Source organism: Puma concolor, chromosome D1 (assembly GCF_028749965.1).
Source record: "Puma concolor isolate L17-30 chromosome D1, mPumCon1.1.hap2, whole genome shotgun sequence".
NCBI classification, from domain to species: Eukaryota; Metazoa; Chordata; class Mammalia; order Carnivora; family Felidae; genus Puma; species Puma concolor.
The window spans coordinates 97,343,642-97,370,027 of record NC_141676.1 but is presented as its reverse complement, the minus strand read 5'-3'; the positions used below and the strand labels follow the sequence as shown (position 1 = coordinate 97,370,027).

Sequence of the window (26,386 nt, the reverse complement as noted above, 5' to 3'; positions counted from 1 at the left end):
CCTAATACCTGATTTTTAAGATGTAAAGATTAAAATCACAGATGCTTCCTATGTCATTAGAAAAAATATAAAATATACGAGCAAATCAAATTAAAAAAAAAAAAAAAAAGCCTAACATTTTACACTGCAGGCAATGCAGAGAATATCACTGATGCCAAACAAATCAAGGCTAAAATGTAATTGAACTAATTCTAGGACTTTTTTCTTTTTTAAGATACCAGTACATTGTAACCGGTAAATCTGGGAAGTGGATTGTTCGTAGCTGCCCCAGTATACTCAGGTGGTAGAGACTATTCAAAGACTTTCAGGCACTCAAAAAGTCATTACAGGAGTCCGGAAGATTATGGATGAAGCCATACAGTGAGTGTTCAAATAGAACTGAAGATGTCTAAATGCTACCAAAATTGCTTTTCCATATTTTACCACTCTGCGAAACTTACCACCATCTTGGGAAATCCCTGTAAACTACCCCAGCCTCTGCAGGCCTGCCTTAGCGCCCCCGGGGAACCTCTGCCTGCCGGTTCTGGTCCATTCCTAGCCCACCAAATGTGTTTGGTGTAACAAACACATTCAGAATGAACGGGGGAGGCGGGGGAGGTGCCTGAGTGGCGCAGTCTGTTAAAACATCCGACTCTTGGTCTTGGCTCATGTCATGATCTCACGGTTTGTGAGTTCAAGCTCTGCATCAGTCTCTGCACGGATGGTGTGGAGCCTGCTTGGGATTCTGTCCCTCCTCTCTGCCCCTCGCCTGCTGGTGCTCACTCATGCGCTCTCTCTCTCTCTATATATATACACACACACATATATATACACATGTATATATATATACACGTATATACACAACGTGTGTATATATATATTCTTTGTTTTTTTAATGAATGGGCACCAAAGAAGAGAACTATTTTTATCTCCGAATTAAACGAAAATCTTCCTGAGACATCAAAGACTACGGAACACTGAGGTTAAGCACCCACAGAGAACTCAGGGACTGCACTCCTTCCCTAGCCAGCCTCTGTGTGTGGACAGGACCAGACCAGTGCCCCCATTCCATCCAAGCACATGTCTGGATCCACTGTGGAGCCCAAGCCCTGGGATGAGCGGCGGAAGGCAGAGAAAGATGCAAAACCCCTGCTCCTCTTTACGAGCCCCTGACAGGATGGAGAGCGGGCCCAGGGATGCAGGGGAACCTCTGGTTTACCTGAATCACGTCCACGAGGAGGTTCAATGATTCTTCAGGTTCAACGGCTCTCTGCCAGCCACCCTCCGTTTCCGCGACAATCGGACACATGATCGTACGGAGCACCTGGCTGCCTTTCTCCTGAATAATTCTCCTGCCTCCCAGAGCGTGCCTAAAGTTTGACTCTTGGAAGTGTTTCTCTCCTACTGAAAAGGATGCCACTGTTCCCTTCTCACTCACAGCTACCCCAGATGGTTTCGGAGCTTGGAAAGAAGGGCACACTACCACCAGTCACCATGAGCGACTGTATTCCTACATGCCTGGAATGCAAAACCCAGAGAGAGGATTAGAAAGCTGGGTTGAAAATGAACCTGACAGGTTTGTGGGAGGTTTTTTTGGGGGGGTGGGGTAGGTTTTTCTCTATTCATCCCACTTCCTAGGACGCCACAGGGTGTCCTCAATCAGAGGACTTATTGAAACCGTCAGCCAAGCCGGTGCCTCTCCAGCGCCTGTCTCCTTCAGTCCCGTCCCTGGAAGGATCACAGTACTCAGCCACATGGTTTTCTCCATTCTGTCATGGATGGCACACCCACCAGGGAGCCCCGTCTGAGCACCCAGCAGCACAAAATTAACTAATGTGCATAAATTAGCACCAAATGTCTACTCTGTGGAGAAATGCCAAAACCGTGCTTTCCCGCAACAGATAACTGACCACTCCCCAGTCCCCATCGGCCTCTTTTCTTTAGCAACGCCCTGCACCTTGCCCCATCTTGTGTTCAGTTTTATGGTTTATCAGATGATTCCAAATCCATTTCCTCACTGGACCTCTGACATTTGGGCGGCCAGCGATGCAGAGGTTTTATTTCCATTATATCAATGAAAAAAATAAATAAATAAAGCTCAATGACCAGCCCAAGCCATGCAGCTAAAAGGTAAAGGGGAGGCTGTGAAAACAAGGTCTTCTGACTCAGAATCCAACATGCTTTTCAAAACACCAGAGACTACGAGAGACACATTCAAGAGGACGAATGTCGGGGCGCCTGGGTGGCTCAGTCGGTCAAGCATCTGACTTTGGCTCAGGTCACGATATCACGGTTCGTGGGTTCGAGCCCTGTGTCGGGCTCTGTGGAACCTGGAGCCTGCTTCAGCTTCTGTGTCCCCCTCTCTCTCTGCCCCTCCCCCGTGCTCGCTCATTTTCTCTCTCTCAAAAATAAATAAATATTTTTAAAAAGCGGGGGGTGAGGGGGGCACCTGGGTGGCTCAGTCAGTTAAGCGTCCGACTTGAGCTCAGGTCATGATCTCACGGTCGGTGAGTTCGAGCCCCGCATCGGGCTCTGCGCTGACAGCTCGGAGCCCGGAGCCTGCTTCGGATTCTGTGTCTCCCTCTCTCTCTCTGCCCCTCCCTCACTTGCACTCTGTCTCTGTCCCTCAAAAATAAACATTAAAAAAACAATAATAAGGGGCGGGGCTAATGTTGAAGCTGTCAACCTCCAGCTCACAACCCACATTCGCCAGATGTCTCTGATAAAAGTCGCCTAACCACTTGAGTCACCTTTCTGCGCAGTTGATTCTAAGATACACAGACACACTTGTATACGTATACAATGTATGGCCATCCCAGTATTGAAAACTCCTTGCCACATTTACCCTCCACGGGTAAATTTACTTCCCCACGAAGCGGAAGCCCCGTATCTATTGGCTGAGTGAATAAATTAAAGCGTATCTTTCTCATCCCTTTCTGCGTCTCCAAATGGCCCTTCTACCGCAGCCAGTCCCATCCCCTGGCCGTCTCGCCAACCACGCTGGAGCCGAAGGATGCCCGATGCAACCAAATGGATCAGAACCAGACAGAAACCAAACAGTTCCTCTTTTCCTGGAGCACGGTCTACAAATTCTGGCTGCAGAGACTACTGGCGTAAGTGTTCTAATCCTTTGGGACCGATAATCCTTTGAGAGAGCTATTCGGATCTCACTTTATAAACGGAGAGGCAGAAGCTCAGAGGAATTAAATCATTAGCCACCGATTACAGAGCTGGTAGGTGGCGGGGACAGAATTTGAACTCAGTTCTGGCTGTTACACTTACCATTGTATAGCTAGTGTCCAGCGTGGTAACTGGCCTCCTGGCACTTCTTGAAGGTGCTGGTACATTCCGCCTGGGGACCTCTGTACTGGCTGTTTACCGGGCCCAGCAGGCTCTTCTCCAGATATCTGCGGCACGATGCGAGCTCCCCACATCTCCTCCGAGGCTTTGCTCATTGTTTACCTACTTAGTGAGCCCTGCCCTCATCACCCTAAATTGCAGCCCATCCCTCCCCCCACCAACCTCATCATTCTAGATCCCCCTCTGGACATTCCTCTTTGTAGCATATCATAAAAATCTGGTTATTTATTATGTTCATAGGTATTTTCTAAGTTAGCTTTGCTATGGTACAGATTTGTTTTTAAATTTTTATTTAATTTTTTAAATGTTTTTATTTATTTTCGAGAGATAGAGAGACAGCACACGGGCTGGGGAGGGGCAGAGAGAGAGAGGGAGACACAGAATCGGAAGCAAGCTCCAGGCTCTGAGCTGTCAGCACAGAGCCCGATGCGGGGCTCGAACTTGTGAACCGCAAGATCATGACCTGAGCTGAAGTCGGACGCTCTACCAACTAAGCCACCCAGGCGCCCTGGATTTTTGTCTTTTTAAATTCATTGAGGTATCCTACACACTACGAATGCCACCAGGAATATATAGCACGTTGGGCATCATAAATATTTGCCAGATTAAAGGAATAAGCGAATGATGAGCACTTAGTATTTGTCAAATGAGTGAAGAGTCAAGATACCCCACTTTCTCTAAGCTATTCCACGAGTAGATTCCATTTATGATATGCCTCCTGTATGCTAGGCCCAGAGACCTAACTGATCGTATTAAATCAGCTCTCAAATCTTTTGGAAGAGAGAATCCAATCCCCTATTACAGATGAAGATATACAGGCTCAGAGAGATTAATTAGCCAAAGATCACACGACTGGCCAGTGCCAGAGGCAGAATTTGAACTCGGTTCCACCCAACCCTCAAAACTCGGGTTGTTTTATCCCACTGTTACTTCTCAATGCGACCACACGGTAAGAGCCACCTAGAATCATGCGGCCTCTATAAATGGAGCACTGCCCCATGTGAAATAGGTAAGTCCTAATCATTCATAGTTAATATTATCTTCCCATTAGACTCAGGTCAGACTCAAAAGCATCCCATTACCTGAGATGAGGGAGACTGTATTTCCTCTACTGTTCTAGAGTCAGGCAGCAATGCCTGTCGCTGAAGCAAGCCTGGTAATTTGCATTTCTAATCACTCGGGAATTTAATCAGTATCGTGGCCTGAATCAGGGGCACTGCAAATACAGCTGATGTCACCAGAGCTTAATTACTTGGAAGGAGAACAAAGTTTGTACAGTCGGGATATGTCTCCACCGGTATAAAGGTGAAGAGTCGCGGGGGTTTGTGCAAGAGGAAAGAAACCAACTTAAAATCTAGATTCTGTGATTAAACACTTAAAAAAAAAAAGTTACCTGGGAAAGATTTTTAAACCTGTAATATCACTTAAATAAATATATGAAGGTAACAAAATGCCAATGTCAACCATTTTCATAGGTCTCTTGAGGTGTAATTTACACATCCTAGCATTCACCCATTATAACTGTACAATTCAATGGTGACTTGTAAATGTATAGAATTGGGCAACTATCACCGCAATCCAGTTTAAAACATTTCAATCACTTCCCAAAATTGCCTCAAGCCTGTCTGCTCCTACCCCCACCCCCCATCCCAGGCAACCACTACTCTGATTACTGTACCTATAAATTACCTTTCCTAGACATTTCATATAAATGGAATCGTACCTGATGAGTACTTTTGCGTCTGTCTGCTCTCACTTAGCATGTTTCTGAGGTTCATCTGTGTGGGAGAATGCACTAGCATTCCATTTCTCTGAATCGTTTGTCGAATAGTACCTCATTGTATGGACACATCCCATTTTGGCTATCCACCAGTTCATGGACATTCGGGTTGTTTGCACTTTTTGGCTATTCATAAACGCTCCTGGGAACATTCATGCATACGTCTTTATGTGGACACGGAATTCATTTCTCCTTGGGCAAATCCCCAGCAGTGAAATTGATGAAAGTCATATAGTGAGTTTCCATTTAACATGTGAAGAAACTGCCACCCTGTTTTCCAAAGTGGCTGTTCCATTTTACATTCCCACCTGCAACCCATGTGACTTTGAGGGCAACAACTGACTCTGAAATTATCTTGCACGGTGGCATTGAAAGTCTTCAACTTTTTATGTTTGATCCTTGAACTGTAACCTTGAGTGAAAACTGGGAAATAACGACATCACATTGTAGACCAAGAGAAGGAATGATGGGAAATTGACTGAAATAAATGAGGTTTAGATAAGAGAAGGGATTTGTAGCAAGCAAGTATTCTCAGGGATAGTATTTTCAGATTTCATTTGCTGGGAAATTAAATCAACCAATTAAATCAAATAACTCTCCAGAAAGATCAGTTACATTTGCCACATAGATTGCTCATTTACCCAATGTACCCTGAGATTTATATAACAAAGACACTCGTTGATTCTCCCTCTCCGTGTCTTTTTTTTTTTTTTTTTTTTTTTTAATCTTGCTATCCTGGAGGGAAGGAGCATTTTGTGGGCTTTCTCTAGTTTTAGTATGTATTAGTCAAACTGGATTGAACCCGCTCGCGTACGGGAAACTCCAAGTTGCTTCATTATTTTGTGTGATCTTCTAAACACGAAAAAACCCCCAAGATACGTATCACTGAAAGATGACCCAGCCAACTTTCAAGCTGCAAATTTAGCTTGGGAATGAATTGAGGCTCCCTGTCGTACAGTTCATGGGTTCATTCATTTACTCTAGAAAACAGGAATATGTTCTGACTCCGGGTACCAAGAGTAGTAGGATAGGGGCTGCGCCTTCAAGGGAGTGATAGACGTGTCAACAAATTCTGCAGTGGAGTGTCACAAGTGCTGTCGTCAAAGTTAATACAGATGGGAGGGAGGTAGCAGGTGCCGCAAAGTTGGGAGTATTAGGTAAGTCATCATGGAAGAGGTCTTCATCAGCTCTTATGTTAAAGATGAGTAGGTATTTGCCAGAGAGCCAGGGGTAGGGTGAGGGGAGGTCATTCCAGTGAGATGCTAGAACGCGAGCAGAGGCCTGGGGCTGTGGCACGGCCGAGTGTGTTCAGAGAACCGCAAAAGCTTCCGCCTACAAGCGGCATCTGAGTGGGGGAGGCAGGAGACAAGGGTGGCGAGAGCCCCACTTGTCTTAGTAAAGAGACTAAGTTATCCTCTAGGAAATAGGCACCTACTGTAGGATGTTATGAAGGACCTGACACTATCAGATCTGAATTTTTTTTTCGTGTATATTGATTATAGTAAAGAGGATAACCAGGAGACCAATTAAGAGGCTACTGTAAGTAGCCATGCTGAGCATATGAACTAAGGCGGCAGCGAGAGAAGGAATAAGGAGGCCTAGGAGATGAAGTATGTCGAGAGGGTACCATCTACAGCAGTGGTTTAGTGTCGGATCACCATGATCTGAGGTCCGTGATAGAACGCAAACTTCCTGGGTCCTGTTGGCATGATTTACAGGACTGGACTTGGGGCTAGGAATCTCGCTTGTGTAAACGCTCCGGGTGATTCCACTGCAGGCTGACTGGGGATACCTCCCTGGCAAGTGTATGGACTGGACATACGGAGGAGCCTTGTGGAGAACCACTCATTCTAGAGCGACCACTGGAAACGGTGCAACCAGGGGGTGGTTCCTGGAGTAAACAGACTGGTAAGTGTTGGGTGAAAGACTTTTGCCACTGGTCTCTGCTCAACTGGGCCCTCACCTTGGTCTGGCTAACTTTGAGAAAGAAAACTGCACTTCAAAGCAAACCAAACTAAACTGAGTCAACACAGGCAACTAGATTTAATCAAAGTCTGCTGGCTCATGTAGAAGATGCCAATGAGGCTAACTCATATTCATCTAAAAGGAAGTTTATCTATCCCACCATGAAGGTAGATAAGCTCACATTTCTATGAATCAGTGCAAAAATTTCTACTCTGGGGCGCCTGGGTGGCTCAGTCGGTTGAGTGTCTGACTTCAGCCCAGGTCATGATCCCACGCTTTGTGGGTTCGAGTCCCATGTCGGGCTCTGTGCTGACAGCTCAGAGCCTGGGGCCTGCTTCAGATTCTGCGTCTCCCTCTCTCTCTTGCCCTCTCCCACTCTGTCTCTCTGTCTCCCCCAAATAAATAAACATTAAAAAAAATTTTCTATTCTGCCTTTGAGTAGTATTCTGTCTCTTTCTCTCATCTATCCATCTGTGAGAGAGATCTCAGTGTTCTCTTTTATACCATAAATTCCAAAAGAGGAGAAACCGTATTCGTCAAGAATCCTTTCGTCTTGGCGTGCCTGTAGAAAACAGGCGCGACGGGGCGCCTGGGTGGCGCAGTCGGTTAAGCGTCCGACTTCAGCCAGGTCACGATCTCGCGGTCCGTGAGTTCGAGCCCCGCGTCAGGCTCTGGGCTGATGGCTCAGAGCCTGGAGCCTGTTTCCGACTCTGTGTCTCCCTCTCTCTCTGCCCCTCCCCCGTTCATGCTCTGTCTCTCTCTGTCCCAAAAATAAATAAACGTTGAAAAAAAAAATTAAAAAAAAAAAAAAGAAAACAGGCGCGAAAGAAATGCTTTGTGTTGATGAAGCTGCAAATATGTAGATGTTTTATTTGCATATTGCTATAAGATGCTGAATATATAATTTGCGTATTATGCCAATCTAAGAGAGTGGGGACTGCACTGCATTTTGTTTTGCACAGATATCTTTAAGTGCAAAACACACCAGAGTAATAAATTAAACATTTTAATTAAGTGCCGTGGCACCCTATTAGTACACTTCACTGTTACATGGTTAAGTGCACCACATAACATCCTTATTAAACTTCTACATTTACGCCAATCCTAATAAAACGTGGCGAGTCTAGGGGCGCCTGGGTGACTCCGTCAGCTAAGCGTCCAACTTCGTCTCAGGTCATGATCTCGCGGTCCGTGAGTTTAAGCCCCACGTCGGGCTCTATGCTGACAGCTAGGTCGGTAGCTGTTTCACGCTAGGACGGTACAAAATGCTTCACCTGAAAGATTTCGCCGAAGGTGCACAATGACCTTAAGTAGTTGACACGATTCTTGGCCCCATTTTACAGAGAAGAAAACCAGTGCTTCAAACAGTGAAGCAGACAAGGTCAAGGCCACGGGGCAAGCAATTAAGGAGCAGGGATTTTAACTTCAGTGTGAGTGGGCTCTTAAAGTGAATGCATATTGTTTCCCAAGGTTTTATTCTATGTAAGCGATAGGAGAAATGGACTTGATGTGATGGCAAATGAAGACCAAACCTGGAGCGGGGAAAAAAACCCTACGTCACAATGGGTTGCTCTGGAATCACCAGCTGGGTGTTTACTGCACCTCTCTTCCAGGGGTGTGATGGTCAGTGATTGACATGCCGTTCTCCATCAAGGAAGAAGCCCCGATCTGTAGCATCTGCAGATTTCTCTGGTACCCCTGGTAGGTTTCTCACCAACCTACCATTACTAAAGGTAGAGTTGGGAAGAGGTTACGGGTGCATTGTGTCTGTTCCCCCACTAAAACCCAGGTTTCCCGTGATCTCTGGACAAGCCCTGGAAACCTTGGACCAAGGAGAAGACACGTGTCGTGTTTTGTGGGAGGCCCCACTATAGGGGAGAGGGTGGTGCTCCGCCGTCTACACCCCACTGGTGGAATCCAAGTACCATCGGGCTATTTTTAATTAAAAAGTGATGACAGCTGAATATATTCCCTGACTCTGCAGCTAATAGCTTCCTGACCTAGACCTCACTCGCTAGACCCACTCCTGAAACCAGACTGCACGAGTCCCTATGGGGCTTCTATTATTGGCTGGCCGTCTCAACAGATGCAGGTCTAACCAAATCCATGTCTAATATAAGCATGCAAATGGCGAGATAAGAGGGAAAACGCTTAAGTGCTGAATCACAATTCACCGAGGGAGGAGTGGGTATAAGCAGCTGTCTGGGAGGACACCAGAGGTCATTATCACGGAGTTCCACAGAAGCACAAGAAATTCTGTCCAGCCATCATTTATAGCTGTTATCTTTTATCTATTCATGTCTCACATTCAAAATATTTGATCGGCTGTCCTGTTAACAAAAGGCCGTGTGCGTGTTGCTTAAAGCACGGTTTTCGCAGTCAGACGTATCTGGAGTGTTTAATCTGCTTCTGTTGCCATTTAATCCTTGCTATTATTTTGCCCATCTTACAGCCGAGGAAACTGAGTCACAGAGGCGTAAGCGGTAGTTCCTGAACCAAAACCAAGATAGGCCTAATTCCAGGGCCTTAACCCCTTACCAAGAGAGTTTAAACTGTTCCTTCTATCCACTCTCCACTTCCTGCTTCAACATTCACGCTCGTCTCTTCTCCTGAGAGTTTGCCAGTGAGGTTACCTCAAACCGGAAGGACGCTGCCTCTCTCTCCCTCCGCTCCTTCAACTTATCCAAACTGTAGCCATTCTTGAAGGTCCTAATCAAGTCCCAACTTTCCCGGAGTGTTTTCTTGGGTGATTCTAACGCAGCTAGCGGTCCCGCTCATCTTATACTTCCCGGCCGTATAAAATTGGCATTTATTTTGCCTTGCCTCAGCTGCTCCCTGTTACGTAACTTGCATGGCTTCTTTTCTGGCCTAAAATGTAAATCGTCATGGGCAGAAGCCATGTGTGGACCTCACAAGGCTGAGCTCTAGCTAGATGCTCACTTTTTAAAAACGGATTAACAACACCGTATCCAGAGGTGTGCTGATGGAACGCAGCTCTGAGAGTTCTAGAATTGAAAGGAAGATTTGACCTTTGGGGGAAGCCCTGAGCCAGGCATAGGACATACATGATTTTATTTAAACCTGTATGGCTGATACTGTGCCTTCCAGTTGACAGATTTTTTTAAAAAACACCCGGAGCATTCTCGTTACGAAATTTGCTACAACCACGTTTCTTGACAGCAATCAAGCTACACCTTAAAACCAGACCAGGCTCACTGCAAAGTCCATACTGTGCTGCCCTGTAGGTCATCACGATGCCTCTGTGAGCCAATTCACCCTCCCCAAACTCCAGGAGATGGCTTTTGTCCCCGACTCAGAAAGTAAGTCCGAAGCCTTACTTTGTTAAGTCAGTAGGATGGTGGAAACTTTTGGGTTGTCAGTAGGAAGGTGGAAAACAGCCGTTCACCATTTCCTAGACAAGCATCCCCCTCGGACCAGAAAATTCCTCTGACGACATCTCAGTGTCATTTTCTCGAGTATAAAACAGAGCCGCCGTGCCTCAGAGAGTGAATGAAGGTTGTCCTAACCGCCGGGCTTTCCTACCCAGACAGAACTAGAACTTTCCGCAGGGAACAGGAGTGAGAGCCACCGGCAGGACTGGATAACCGTGGACAGGTGCTCCTGGATCAGATTCATGCCACAGCCAGCCGTGAGGGCAAAGAAGCGAAGTTCATGGAGGAAAGAATGATGTTGAGAACCAAGGCACCTTCCCAGTTACCTGCCATCGCCACTTGCGGGATACGGGGTGGGCGAGTGCGGAAATGAGGCAAGTAAGCCATGGCAGCTACTGATTTGGGGACACCGGGGATTGGCAGGCAGCCCCCCTGGCCCAGCACCTGGGGAATAAGGGCAGCTGCCCAGGACACATAAAAACACAGTGGAGACCGGAGGAGAGGAGCCTTCTGAATGAGAACGTTAAATATCTGGAACCCAGCGGCAAAGCAAGACATTGCCAAGTGCCACACTGAACACAGGAAAGCTTTCCTGGGCCCTGGATGTGAAGGCCACGAACAATGAAAGGGGAAGCCCGGAGGGAAAGTAACACGGACACTGACGCCTGCACTAGCCCAGTGAAACGCCTTCTGCAGTTCTTACGGGAGGCCAAAGAAACAACAGTCTGGCAGCGGCCCGTCCTCTGTCCTCTGCACCACACCTCCTTCCCCATCTGCATGTTGGGTCAGGAAGGACAGTGGTGGGCCCGGCTCCCTACAAGGGATCAGGACGGTACATCTCAGAACAAAGCCTGTGCTGTTCACCTGCAGAACAAAGTTCGCCCTTAATGAGATGTGTGTTGGGGTTGGGGGGGGCGGGGTGGGGTGGGGGCGCCGACAGGAATGTTGTTCCTTCATTCCATTAAAAAGGGATTATGGGCTGACTGACCAGGTAAGCAGTGTGATCTGTGAACAGAAACTGGGCCTTTGGAAGCGGGACTGTGGTTTAAACAAAAGCCTTAAGAGACACAATCAGCAACTGTTCACTGCAGCAGGGTGGCAAAGCGTGATGTCTGTGTTTGTGCGTGCGTGCAAGGGCGTGTGCAATATTTTCTGCTGTTGCTAAGACGGTTTCCCCCCCTCGCTGGCCTCTCGCCCAATCAAAAGGTAGCTGCTCCTCATTGGCTGCCTGGCTTTATCGAATGACCATGACGAGCTGGGGTTGAGCCCACCTCATTGGTTTATTCCTATGGCCCATTGTCAGGGGAGAGCAAATCAGACACCTAATCAATATTTTGTGAAGTGGCACTAGACTCCTGGCTAAATTTGCATTAAATTCCTCCCTGTCTGTGCCTTTGCACTCAGATAGCATCATATTAACTTCGGAGGTAGAGAGCGAGGCAAACAATCAAACACTGCCATCCTTCAGCCATTTTGGATGTTTTCCTGACTCTTGGCAAAAATTTCAGAATGACAAACACGCACCAGAGGAATTGGTTATAAACAAGATGTAAATCTCCTGAGCAGAAACAAAAACATAACGTAACTAGGCTAGATTAGTGGTGTCCCTTCTAGATGCAGATTGAAATCTTTCCTCCCTCCCTCCCTCAAGTCATCCAACAGATATTTATTGAACACCTACTCTGCGTCGTGTTCTCTTAGGGGCCCCGGATACAGCACTGTGCCAGACAAGAAATGTTTCCTTTCTGGGCTACTCCGTAGCAAAGCAGGGCATGAGAGGGCCAGGGGTCACCATGCTCTATAAACCGTCTCAAAAGGAAACCGGGCTCTGATCATCACTCATGGAATGAGGTGGGACCGAAATTCCGCAGCTGGGTGTCTCCCGGCAGGAGACACGGATTCGGAAGCAAAAGTAGTTCTAGTGACCAGCATTTCCCCAGAATTCTACATAAATCTCAGATAAAACGTGGATGCATGGTGACCTTGAGGAAGATAAAAATGTGCGGTGTTGGGGCACCTGGGTGGCTCAGTCGGTTGAGCATGCGGCTCTTGGCTTCGGCTTAGGTCAAGATCTCACAGTTTAGAGGGTTCGAGCCTGGCCTCAGGTTCTATGCTGGCAGGGTTGGAGCCTGCTTGGGATTCTCTCTCTCTCTCTCTCTCTCTCTCTCTCTCTCTCTGTCTCTGCACCTCCCCCACTCATGCTGGCTCTCAAAATAAATAAATAAATAAAAACTTAAAAAAATTTTTAAATATAATAAAACAATTGTGGTGTTAATAAATTTCCTCTCTTTCAAAGAGAAAATAGAAGCAACCAGAAAAGAAATTTCACATGCCCTCCACAATGTCTCAGCAGCTCACCCATGTCTGTGTTCCCTCCTGCTACAAGGAACAAAAAAAATTGTGTTTTCATCAAACCAACCCATTTTATTTATGTGCTTACCCCATCCCCCTTCACCCAGCTCAAGAATTCCTATAATTCTCACCGCATTCTCCTACATCATCGATTTTTCAAATCTCCCCTCTCTTCTGGTCATTTCACATCGTGAAAATATTCTGCAATATCCTCTTCTTTAAAAAATGAAGACGGGGCACCTGGGTGGCTCAGTCAGTTGAGCGTCCAACTTCGGCTCGGGTCCTGATCTCACAGCTCGTGAGTTCGAGCCGCACGTCGGGCTCTTTGCTGACAGCTGGAACCTGCTTCGGATTCTGTGTCTCCCTCTCCCTCTGCCCCTAACCCACTCGCATTCTGTCTCTGTCTCTCAAAAATAAATAAACATTAAAAAATTGTTTTAAATGAGGATAATAAAGAAAGACACCTCTTTATGGATCCAGGCTGATGTTCAACTAAAACACACTGGTACCACCATGTTGACTGATAAAGTACTGAGACACTTCTAGGCCTGTCGGTATGCAACCACTGCCCTGAGCTTCCCAAGTCTCCCCTCTCCCATTTTCTTTCAACCCAACCCCTCCCCCGGGACCTCATGGGCATTCCATAATCCAGCAACCAAAGGCTTAAAGTCTGATCAGCAGGGCCCTCCAAGACCCTGCTCCAGACCTGTAGCCAGCATCCCATCTGACTCAGCAGTGCCTGGGCCATAAGTGCGTGCTTGCTCACACCCTACATTTCAAGTCGTTACCCCCTGCCCCATTACTTTCCTCCCCTTTAAAACGAAACCCTTGTAAGAGATGTCTGTTCTCACTCTCTCTATCTCTCCTCCTCTTTTGTTTTGAACGCCATCCAATCAGTGGTCACCTTCCCAGTGTTTCCAGGATCACAGTTTTTGTCAAGGTTATCAATAAGACTTTGCCAAATCTAAAGATCAGTCCTCAGTCCTCCTCCTATTGGGCTTACTGGCAACGTTTGACACAGCGAACCACTCCCTCTTCCTCTTCTCGAAACCTCTTAATTTTTTCTCTTTCTTGTCTCTGAGACGCCAGTCTCTCTTCGAGTTCTCCTCCTTCTTCTCGGTCTCCTTCGGTCCTCCTTTGCTGATTCCTTCTTGTCTTCTTGACCGCTAAACGTTGCAGCGTTTGAGGGCTCACACTTGAGACCTCGTCTCCTTTTCTCTCTACGTCCACTCTCTGGTGATCTCTCCCAGTCATTTGACACTGAACCCCATCTAGCCACCAACGATAGTCAAATTCCTATCTCCTCCTTCAAGGTTTGTCCCGAAATCTAGATTCAAATCTTGGGTATTTAATAGAAGTCTCAAATTTAAGTCACATAAAATTGTATCCCTGATCTTCCCCCTCAAAAGTTTTCCCCTGCTCCTGGTTTTCTTCATCTCAGTAAGTGCTGACATCATTTTTCTCATGGCTCAGTCCCCAAACCCTCGGATTAGGGCCTGATTCTTCTCCTTTTCTCATACCACACTACAACCCACCAGCAAATTCTGTCATGCCAGCTTCAAATCGGGTCCAGAATCCAATCGTTTCTCACCATCTCCCACCACAGCCGTTTAAGACCAAATCACTGTAATGTCACCCTTTTATTATCACAGAGACTATCCAAAGGCCTCCCTGCTTTCACCTTTGCCCCCTTAACCATCTGTCCTCCACATAAGGCGGAATAAGTCGCTTCAAATAGAGTCAGTTCATGATACTCCTCTGATCAAAGTTTTCAGAAGCCTTCCATTTCCTCCAGAATAAAACTCAAAGTCTATATGCTATTCCTAGGCAGTGAAAGGCACAGTTAACTATGAGACAGTTGCACTCAAGGAGTCCACTGTTCATGAGCTGGATTCCAGCTTTACTTTCCTGTGTGGCCATCTTGCAGATACGTTGTTAATCACAAGAAAGACTGGGTGAGAATATGAATGATGTAGTATACAAGTCTAAAAACAAACAAAAGCAATTTGTGTGCAGCTGAAATCTAATTGGTCAGTTATAAGCTGAACCATTTTATTTAAGGGCAATATAGTCCCTTCATATGCATTAAAATGATTTCACTTTGTCTTCACTGACATCCTCGGCTGATGTTAAATCATACCTAATTTCCAACATACATAGTGAGCACTCAAAATACCTGGGGAATAAATTAATGCTCAGGAAATAAACTTATTTCTTACCTGTGATGATGGCAAGGAGAACCAGGAAGTGACTATCTACTCCATAAGGTCTAGTATTTCATTTACTTAAATTATCTTTTTATTATTTTTTTAGAGGGAGAATCCCAAGGAAGCCAGCGCAGAGCCCGACACAGGGCTCAAACCCACGAACCGTGAGATCATGACCCGAGCTGAAACCAAGGGTCAGGCGCTTAACCGACTGAGCCAACCGGGAGCCCCTCAACTTTATTAATTCTAATTTAAAGGTGGAGCCACAGTTGTGTGGCTCAGGAAAGTTGAATGGCTTTCTCAAAGTATCCTAACAAGTGGCAGTTTCAGACTTGAACAGTGGTCTGAATGGCTTCAACACCTGTGCCTTTGCCATAGTCATCTCATGATGAGTCACTGCACTATCCCTCTGATTTTCTTTCTCTTTCTTTCTTTTTTTCTTTTTGTAACAACTGATAATCAGTTCATTCAGAAAGCTGATTTAAGCGTCAGCACTGGTGACTTCAACCTCGACTCCTGGCTCGAGACCGATGGAAGTAATCTGCAGAACAATCTCAGAAGGACTGTGCAAATCAATGAGTCGCCTGCAGCTCCTCACCTGAAAACAATCCCAAGTCTTAGAACCTTCACCACGAAGAGTTTTTCTTGTAGTGATTCTCAGAGTCTTGGTAGGCATCCAAACTGGTTCTTTCACGACGAGATTCTCTTTCTTTGCGCCTCTGAGCAGGTCAGCACGTACCCTCTCCAATGACTGCATGTTGCAGCTGGTTAGAGTAATTCTAATCTGGTGAATCACCACCTCAGGTTCCCCGGGTATCTTCCCAGGGTCTTTAAAAGTGTGTTCCTCGGCCAGATTGAACAGTGATGAATCAGGAGCTGGAGGGGGCCATCCAGAGCTCCACTCTCAGCTGCAACCATGCCTTCTTCAAAGAGTCTCTATGACACTCTTAATATAATGCTCTGATCCATTAATGTCTGCACAGACCCCCAAGATCACTGAAAACTGAGAGGCAGCTCATCTGTCCTTAGTTTATGGATGGGCATGCTTAGCTCCAGAGGGGCTCAAGGTCAAGTAAGGAAATGGAAAGTGCAGTCTCTTGCTTTCTTCTCTCAGTCCCTCCTTATTGGTGTCTCATGCTATCTTACCCACAGTTTTCTTAGTTAAGTGAATTGGACCACTGACCCTTTGAGTTCCAGAACCGATTTCCTAGTCTATAGCCTCACTTATTTTATAGCTTATTAATCATCTTTCTCACACACAATGCTTTAAAAAGCCAATTCCCGGGGCGCCTGGGTGGCGCAGTCGGTTAAGCGTCCGACTTCAGCCAGGTCATGATCTCGCGGTCCGTGAGTTCGAGCCCCGCGTCAGGCTCTGGGCTGATGGCTCGGAGCCTGGAGCCTGTTTCCGATTCTGTGTCTCCCTCTCTCTCTGCCCCTCCCCCATTCATGCTCTGTCTCTCTCTGTCCCAAAAATAAATAAAAAACGTTGAAAAAAAAATTAAAAAAAAAAAAGCCAATTCCCCATCTTCTGGAAGGTAGGAATATAATGTTATTTTCTGAAGATGCCCCCAAGCCCATGGGAGTCTGAGTCCAATCTGTCAGTCCTCTGATGTCAAATTTTCAATCAGGCATTGGCTTGTAATATGAAAAGACTAAACACATTTGTGCACATGAACTTGTATATTCTCACATAAGCAAATAACGAAAATATTCAGTGGGATGAAAATCCCCTAGATCGCACGGTATTTTTGAGACTCAAGTTTCTATTAAGTAATCACGATCTACCCCTACTCACACACACAGAAATGCCCCCTTTTGTCAGTAGTTTCTGCGTTGAATGGTAATTCTACGGTCAAGGGCAAGAGCCGAAGAGGAGAATCCTACTGAGGAAACAGAACGGTAGAAAAACAGTGTGTAGCCTCTGGCCCAAAAAGACTGACCTCGGAAGCCGGGTGAATATGAAGCCCTAGCTGGCTGAGCGGGTCAAGATGAAAGCATAGTTATTAGAAGAAGCACAGCTTCATTTCAATTCTCCAAAGTAGAAAACAGTAATTCACAGAGAGCTCTGTGATGGGGTCAATGCCATGGAATGAATAAACGAATGAATGATCATTCGGTCATTCAACAAGTATACCTGCTGTTTTCAAGTCACTGTTGTCAGTGTTACAAAGGGAAATCCTTTGTGAAATGTTCCATTGTAAGTACAAGTTGTATATAAATAGCCACTTTGATTGAACTTTGCTCCTAGGCACTTCAGTGCTTGTAAACCTGTTCAGCCTGCCGAACGCAAACCCTCCTGGGAAAATCAGAGCCGGCAAAATACTAGCACAGCAACAATCCCTTTAGTACAGACCACAGAAAGAATTTTAACACATAAAAACACACAATCAAGACAATGAAAATGGGTAAACCTCTTTTAAATGAATTACTAAGATGATATGCTCCTTGGAGGAAATATTTTTGAGAGCAAGACAAGTCTAGCAGTTGCTCTAGCTATGTAGCTCCAACTTATGGTCCAGGACCCCGAATAAGGGCATTTTTTTTTAAAGTAGGTTAGTCGGTTTGGCTTGCTAAAATTAATTCAGGAAACTGGCTTTTCAGAAATCAATCCATTTTCTTAAGATAAAGTATACCCTGGGGGTGCCTGCGTGGCTCACTCGGTTGAGCATCCGACTCTTGATTTCGGCTCAGGTCATGATCTCATGGTTCGTGAGTTCGAGCACCGTGTTGGGCGCTGTGATGACAGGGTGGATCCTGCTTCAGATTCTCTCTCTCCCTCTCCCTCTGTCCCTCCCCAGCTGGCGCACTCTCTCTCTCTCAAATAAATAAGCTTAAAAAAAAAAGATCAAGTATACCCCAGAAATACAATAGATGCTGTCACATTCATATAGTTAATGTGCTTTTTTTCTAAGTATTTTCCATGTGTGACATGCTCATAGGATTCCTGAGGGCAACATTAGAGATAAATTTTTTGGAGTCCAAAATCTAAATCCATGGCCTCACCAGTGGAAACACTTGTGTGGAATGGTAAAAGGTTACCATCACACCAAACAGCAAGGGCGTGTGTATGTTGGGGAGCTACCAACCCATATGAGCCAGAGTTGGTAATTTTTTGGTAGATCCAGTCTGATCCTCCCAGTACCTCCATGAAAACTGTAGGGTTCTGCAGAGAACAAGTCTGAACACCACTGGCCTACGTCCTCATTTCTCAGAGAGAGAAACTAAGGCCGAGAAAGACAAAATGCCTCGTCCAAAATCACATAACCAGTTATTGCTGAGTTAGAACTAGTTTCCTGATTCCCAAGGTAGCGCTTTTCCTCCATCTAGACTCCTCTTAATTTCAGAGCCTACTGCAGTCTCCCTACAGCAAAATTTCCTCTCTATTTCAGGCAACCAGAGCAGGCCAGGTTGGGTCTGAGCCACCCAAGGCCATTTGTCAGTCTCCCACCAGGCAATGCCAACCCCAGCATCTGGTCCTGGTCCCTAGGACTTATGCTCTCGTAATTAAAGAGCTGGCATATATAAACAAACTGTAACCTGAGCACCGCATGGTCAGTAAGTAGAGGTCAAGCATGGATGGAAGCTGACTCACAAGGTAAGAAGGAGTCAGTTTCCTAATTTCCAGCCTTGTTTGTCTCTGGTGACAGGTACATAAATATTGTAATTGCTACAAAGAACCTTTTATAACTCTTAACCCAAAATATTCCTCACCCCCACAGCAAGTTTAACAAAACTTAACGCTATCCCATTTTGGCTAGGTGGGACTGTGTGTGGGCCAGGGGTTTGAGTTGGGGTTTGATTACTCAGTGAGACATGCCAGGGGCAGCATGGGGAGAAAACTCTTTGTGGCTCTTGGTGGAACACAAGGACAACCTTATTGGCTCAGACTATATAGGACTGTATAGGACTTTACCAGTTCTCTTCCTGGGACGGGTACCATTCCCAAGAGGCCCCACCCAGACAAGACTTGAAAGGTCCGCAGCAACAGCAGCAGCGTAACCTGAGACCTGTGCTATTTTTCCAATTGTTGCCCTCAGGTCGGGCCCATTTTGACACACCAACAAGTTGTATTTCCCTCCTTGTGAAACGGTCTAGACACAGACGACTCAAACCGTGGTCCAGGGCATCTCCCTCACCTGAAAGCTTTGTGAAACAGGAGGGATGTCAAACCCCAACCCCAGACTGAATGAATCAGAACCTACAATTTAGTCAGATCTCCGGGTGACTGGTGTGCACCTCAAATGTGGGAGGGAATGATCTAGAGACGGAGACCAATACTCTCTGGATGCACCATTAGCTCCATCAATAAATTTTCAGTTAGTGAACCTCCTTGGGTTTTTCTGTGAATTTAAATGGAGAAAAGACCCCAATGAAATCCAAAATCCCCTTAAGATGTATTCGTTTTTTGTTCTAGGAGGTTTTTTCCTCTGAGGGCTATTGGGGCACAATTTGCTTTGGATCACCAGTAAGGACCCGAAGCAGAACTATACATCACAGACTGTGATAACCAACAGTAAATGTATTTGGCATTAAGCACTTCTCCTTCACATCTAGACATCCAGCTGGCTACCAAGTCCTTCTGATTTTGCCTCCTAAATGATTTTTTTTAAATATTCATTTATTTATTTCAAGTATAATTAATATACGGTGTTGTAGTGATTTCAGAAATATGCACCCCTGTGTTTATTGCAGCATTATTCACAATCATCAAGATATTGAAGGAACCCAAGTGTCCCTCAATAGATGAATGGATAAGGAAAATGTGCTATATATACATATTGGAATATTACTCAGCCATTAAAAATGAAATCTTGCCATTTGCAACCACATGGATGCTCCTAAATGATTTTTTAAATCCTCCTTTCTATCCCCCTTGCCCTGCTTTAGCTTAGGTCCTTACCATATATGATGTGCACATTAAAACAGTCTCTCAACTTCACACCCAGTCCCCTTATGTAATATTTTGCTCTCATCCAGTGCCTCCTCCAAACTGTCATCAGAAAGAACATTCTCGAAGGCAAGTTTGATCACATTATCTTCTTTTTTTTTTTAATTTTTTTTTCAACGTTTTTTATTTATTTTTGGGACAGAGAGAGACAGAGCATGAACGGGGGTTGGGGCAGAGAGAGAGGGAGACACAGAATCGGAAACAGGCTCCAGGCTCCGAGCCATCAGCCCAGAGCCTGACGCGGGGCTCGAACTCACGGAGCGCGAGATCGTGACCTGGCTGAAGTCGGACGCTTAACCGACTGCGCCACCCAGGCGCCCCTGATCACATTATCTTCTTAAGTACTCTAATGATTTCTGATAAAGTCAATACTGTCAAGTTTTTCACGCAAGGTCTTTGGTGATACTGCCCTTATGTAGCCACCCAACCCATTTCTCCCACTTTCTACTTTTACACCGACTTCCTAATACACCTGTTTCATGCCTCTCCCTTTTCCCAAGCTGCTTCTCTGCTGCAAATCCTTTTCCCTTCTCTGCCAAACAAACCTCTTCTTATTTTTTAAGACCTTGGATAGACAGTCCCCGATTTATCATGGTTCAGCTGATGATGGTTTGACTCTATGATGGGGATCTGCATTCGGTAGAAACCGTACACAGAATTTTGAATTTGGGTCTTTTCCCTGGCTAGCGCTAGGCAGTACAATCCTCTCTGGAGATACTGGATAGGTAGCAGCAGCCAGTCTCAGCTCCCAGTCAGCCTTGCAATCCCCAGGGTCAACAACCATTACACCGACAACTGTTCTGTACCCACACAACCATGCTCTTTTCACTTTCAGTACAGTATTCATCAAGTTACGTGAGATTTTCCAACACTTTATTACAAAAAAGGCTTCGTGTGAGATGACTGTGCCCAACTGCAGGCTAATGTAAATGTTCTGAGCACATTTAAGGTAGGCGAGGCTCAGCTACGATGTCCGGTGGGTTAGATGTATTAAATATATTTTCAACCGACAATGGATTTACTGGGACGTAACCCCATCGAAAGTCAAGGACGCTCTGGGATTCCTCTTATCACCTCTATCAGCGCTTCTTGACCATGACTCTCTACCACTGAGTAGAGCTGATCATCCTTGGATCCCAACGGCACTTCATGTTTGCCCAATTGGCGGCACTTTCATAAACTGTTTGTCAACTTGTCTCTGTCCTTGTACCAGTTTATGACACCTTGGGGTCAGGAACCATGCCATATTCATCTTGTTCTTCTTGAGTACCAAGTACCCCTGCCAACACATAGTAGGCATTCAGTGCATGTTCGACGAAGGAAATAATGAAAGGGATATAGTCTCTGTGCAAAGTAGGTACCACATTATTCCTTCATATGTGAAGAATACATAGCAACCGCAGATCTAGTGGAAATATTTGCAACGGATTGATCTTTGTGATTCTCCAATGACGGATGTTAAGGAATTGAATTGATATTAATAATGAAATTACCTACGTTAGTTTGGTCACTACCCTAACGGGAAATGATCTACCTCATATCATTTATTAAACATTTAATTGCGTGTGACATATACTCAGCAGAATTATAGCCTCAAGTACAACCAAGCCCTACCTTCTGGGGGCTGTCAGTCTAAGATAGCTAACATGGACACCAGCCACTCTCCCACATGGTCAGAGAACTCTTTCCCTTGGGGCCCGATGGTGTTGGCAGGAGGAGAGAAAGTCAAGAGATGAGGCCAATTAAACAGATGTAGAAATTGGGTCTCGGCCTCTGCTCCCCCATATCCCCACGTTGGGGTTCTTGGGAGCCTCTGCTTCAAGCTCAGCTCAACTGGCCTTCAAGATCGATTTGGGACTCAAGTGGGAAAGCTTTCAAGAGCTCCAACTCAGCAGTCTCCACTCAGCGGTCAAGCTACATTGCACCCTATCTTCCACCCTTCCTTCCTAATTCTCTACTCCTAAAGCCCAGAACCCACCTTCTACTCTGGTTTCTGCTGATGAGAACATGATAATAATACTATTTCACGTGTTAATTCAATCTTACCATGTGCCAGGTACCATTTGGTATACTTTATGTGTATGAAACAAATTTAATCTTCACAACAAACCAATTTACGAAGTACTGAATTACCTACATTTTACAGGTGAGGGAAACACAGAAAAGTCTCCATATATTGTTTACTTGTTGGTCTCTCCTGATCGTGCTCTGTCTAATTACTGCAGATTCCATGCTGTTAACTACTTTGGGCTGCCCTACCCTTCGGATATTATGCTCTGAACTTTGCAGCTGGATCTGCACACCCTCTGTGCCCATGCCACATGTCCCCTGCCACCTCCCAGTCTGGCCATCCCATTCCAGATTAATTTGCTCATTCCAGCCCTGTCCCGAAGAGGAGAGCAAAAGACAGGCATAAGGTCATTTATTTTCCACTCTATTTAATAGGGATACTACATCAATACTCATAGGAAGAATTAGACTCGGGGTGTATAATACGAATAAAACACCAAGTGGTGACAGGCATCCACACCACATAATATCTGAATTAGGGGAAGAGGAAAGACAAGGCACCATTTTTAAGAAGGCACCATTTTGCAGACATTCTCCTAGAAATCCATCTCGGTTCTACAAACCCTTTTTGTAACGAAACACAGGATGTCCATTAGCAAGCTGAAGGATCTACACACCATAAGAAACCAACCATTACCTGGGAGAGCGAACCATGGAAGCACCTGGAACAGATTCCAGATTTTGTCCCTCACACGCCCTTTCAACCGAGTGCACATTCATTGACTCTCACATTTGCATAGTTAGATAATAACAGCTCTCTGTTTCATGCTCAGCACTGAGGTCAATGTCACAAGAAGCTGTTTAGCAACAATTCCCTTTTCAGGAAGTTCTGTGATCAGGTAGAAGACAGGACTTGAAGAAGAAGGAACAGAAGCCACTCACTGCCCTGGGCTTGGAGCTCTAAGACAGACTTCATTTCCAGACACACATATGTACATGGGGTGCCCATCAGTATCCTCTGGGTAACTTTGGTAAACACAGATTAGATTTCATTGGCTTGGTCCAGAGCTCTAAATCAGAATCTGCTAGCCAGATAGAGATAGATAGATAGATAGATAGATAGATAGATAGATAGATAGATAGATATAGAAATAGATAGATGCCAGCCATATAGAGAGATAGATACATATAGATACATAGATATGGTAACATTAGGAAGTACGCTAGAATTCTCATTTTGGAAGAACAAGAACATTAATAGATATATGTTTTCTCCTCCAATAATGTCAGGAAATGTAAATGAGATACTGACAAATTAAACCAAAAAAACTAGGAACACAGGGAGTTGTCCTTAAATCTACAAGTATTTGGTCATGTTCAAATGGGTTCTGAAAAGTCTCATCAATGGTGATGGTTCCTCAAAGACATCTAATTTGAAAGAAGAGGAAAGAAATTAATGTATAGCAGGCCTTGGTGTAAGAGAAACATATTAAAAATTCTTAAATGATAAGAGATAAATTAAGAGTATGATAGGAGTTTTAGAAAAGACTCGTGGCAAGGTTTTTTTGACTGTAGTCCACTAGCTGGTACATTTAAATTGTAGTTTAATTTACAAATATTTGATGAGCATAATTTGAGGAGGGATATATTCATCTGTTTGCTCTATAAAAATAAATCGATGCCTGAATAAGAGTCTAAATCCGCAAAGGTGAATTTTCCAAAGTCACAACACTGAACGGATTAATCTTCTCGTTGCCCATCAACTTCGGCCCCCCTGTTGATGACAGCAGTTGCTTAAACCAGAAACATCATCTAAGACAAAGCTGCAATCATGTGCTAGGTTGCGCGGGTCTTATACAAGCAGGACCTGCACAAAACTTCAGGAGCTTCGGGTCTTTTTTAACCAAGACAGGTCATTAAAAGAAATGAAAAGATGTCTTCTGGAGGCTTAATTAAGGAAGTTAATTCTAGGGCCCATCATAGGCCCATTAACCTTTCTCTGTTCCTAAAATATCTTATGTAATGTCAAAAAGAAGGAAAGATGGGAAAAGGAGCTGTGTAATTAAACCTACTTAACCTTAAAATGGAAATGTGTCAAGGGACAGAAGCAATTGGTATAAAGCTCCTAACCTGTATTTACGACCCCAAAACCCAGAACCCATATGCCCTGTCTTGCTTTGTTTGACTCACATTTTCTTTGCTACGATGTTGGGCAATTTGGCTGGCGAATTCACTCGCTGTGTGAGTGTCTGGCCTGAACCGTAAGTCAGTTCTCAAAATGCCGGAAGTGCAGCACTATGCTGGCACAGGGAACAAATAGCTGACTGGTGTCTATACAGATCTGCTGCCACACATTCTTCTAAAGTTCTTCAAGGCAATGATTTTCCCTGATCCAGGAACTCATTTCTTCCTGAGCCTCTGAGAGTGTGGCCGGGCTGGGGCTGAATTTGGTTTGGGATCCCAGAGTTCCCGATGTAATGTATTATTTTCCACGACGGTACATTGTTAGGCATGGAAATTCTTCCAGAATGCCCATGTATGGCTTGTTATAAAAGGACAGAGGCAGAGCAAGACTTTGCCTGCCGTCTTGACCCCAGCAGAACCTTGCCTGAGGAGTGTTACTGGCCGGTTTCTGCCCCATTGGGGAACCATTGCAAGGCTAGGGCAAGGTCATTACAATGGTTTCTTTCTCTTTGCTTTTTTTCTTTTTATGTTTCATGTTTTTACTTAAATTCCAGTTATTGAATATACAGTGTGATAGTTTCAGGAGTAGAATTTAGTGGTTTCGGTCGCACTTAGTCACCTAGCTTGCTCTGAGTTCTGTGCCTGGGGCTGTATCAGTAGGGAGAGGAGCATTTTCAACCGATCCAAAACCAATCTGAAATGCTACAAGTTCCAAAGCTTAACATAAGCAGTCAGGTCTCTATTAAATGCAAGAAGATCATGAACGCTACAGATCGTTTGTGATGACTTTGTATCCTCCAGGGGCCTCTCAGGACATCTTCTCATATTAGGGTTGACATACAATACAAGACACATGTATTTGTATTTGCTGAATCTGGCAGCCCTACCTGATCTCCAACTGGGAATCATCATCCAACACCATAAAACAGGACATTTTAGAGAGAACTTGGAACCAGCCCCTAAGGCCTCATTTTACATATGAGGAAACCCAGGCCAGTCAGAGACAGTGTTTGGACATGAATTCAGCCTGTTTTATACCCATTTTATCGCCCACCACCCAACCTGTCTATTAATGATGCAGTATTTTTATGGTTGTGATTGTGTTGTTTAACTGAGCTTTCCAAACATCTGACATTTCTTGAACATTACCCACTTCTAGCCTCTCTGCTAAATCCTTTAGCTAGACAAATAGGAGTACTATGCCCTGCCCTAACCCTTATAGCTTCTAGAACTTAAACTGGTTATGTGCCAAGGAAAATAAAAATTTTAATTTTTTGAAGACAGGCAAAATACAGCACCCCAAAATAATTTTTTCAAACCTAAATATAAAGATGCTCTTGTATGGATACTATTTTTTAAAGTGTTTAGGCCTCTGTATCCCTCTATCAGTTAATCATCGATGCTGGTATTCCAGGCAAAAGTCATAAATACAGTCGAATCTCAGCCAAGCATTAGGTCACTCTGTTCTGCAAAATCAGCTGGGAGAGATTATTCAAATCCAGTCGGATCCTGCCTCATACCTTCTTCAGTCGCTATCCTTTCAAAACTTTCTTTATACACCTTTGCTAGAAGATGTGTTATGAAAATCCAATATATATAGAAGTCCCTCATTCACTTATGAAGACACAGATGGAAGAAAGAGACTTGGCTACATTCAAGATAAATTTGTTCCTCTCTGGCCATCCCGTGCCGTATGAACGTTATATGTGTGAGTGCCCTTCTTATTTGCGATATGATTTCTTTAGGGCTTTCTCTCAAAAATAACTGATTTTGCACATCATTGTAAAATATAGCCTTGGACTTTGAAATATAGCCTCGGACAGGCATCACATACTAATATAAATGAGTTTAATCTAGGACCTATACAATACTAATATTAATCCAGTTGGAAATTCAGGTTTTATTCATGCCTTTAAAGGGCTCATATTTCCAGACGATCAGTGTTATCAATGGAATTGTGTCCTCCCAAAATTTGTATGTTGAAGCCCTAACTCTGACGCGACTGTATTTGGAGATATGACCTTTAAAAAGGTACGGGTAAATGAAGTCATGACAGCGGGGCCCTACTTCACTATGACTTTTGTCCTTACAGGGAAAGGAAGAGACCTCGTTGATGGGCATGAGCAGAGAAAAGGCCATGTGAGGACACAACAAGGGGGTGGCCATCTGCAAACCAACAAGAAAGGCTCAGAGGAATCCAACCCCTGCC

The 26,386-nt window shown here is 44.9% G+C and overlaps 1 long non-coding RNA gene and 1 pseudogene across 13 annotated transcripts in view; both read right to left on the bottom strand.

Annotated features, from left to right (window-relative positions):
* Window positions 1-26,386, bottom strand: part of LOC147576907 (uncharacterized) — a 279,867-nt gene that overhangs the window by 130,074 nt on the left and 123,407 nt on the right. The window lies entirely within an intron of this gene.
* Window positions 13,244-15,939, bottom strand: LOC112865826 (small ribosomal subunit protein uS10 pseudogene; annotated as a pseudogene).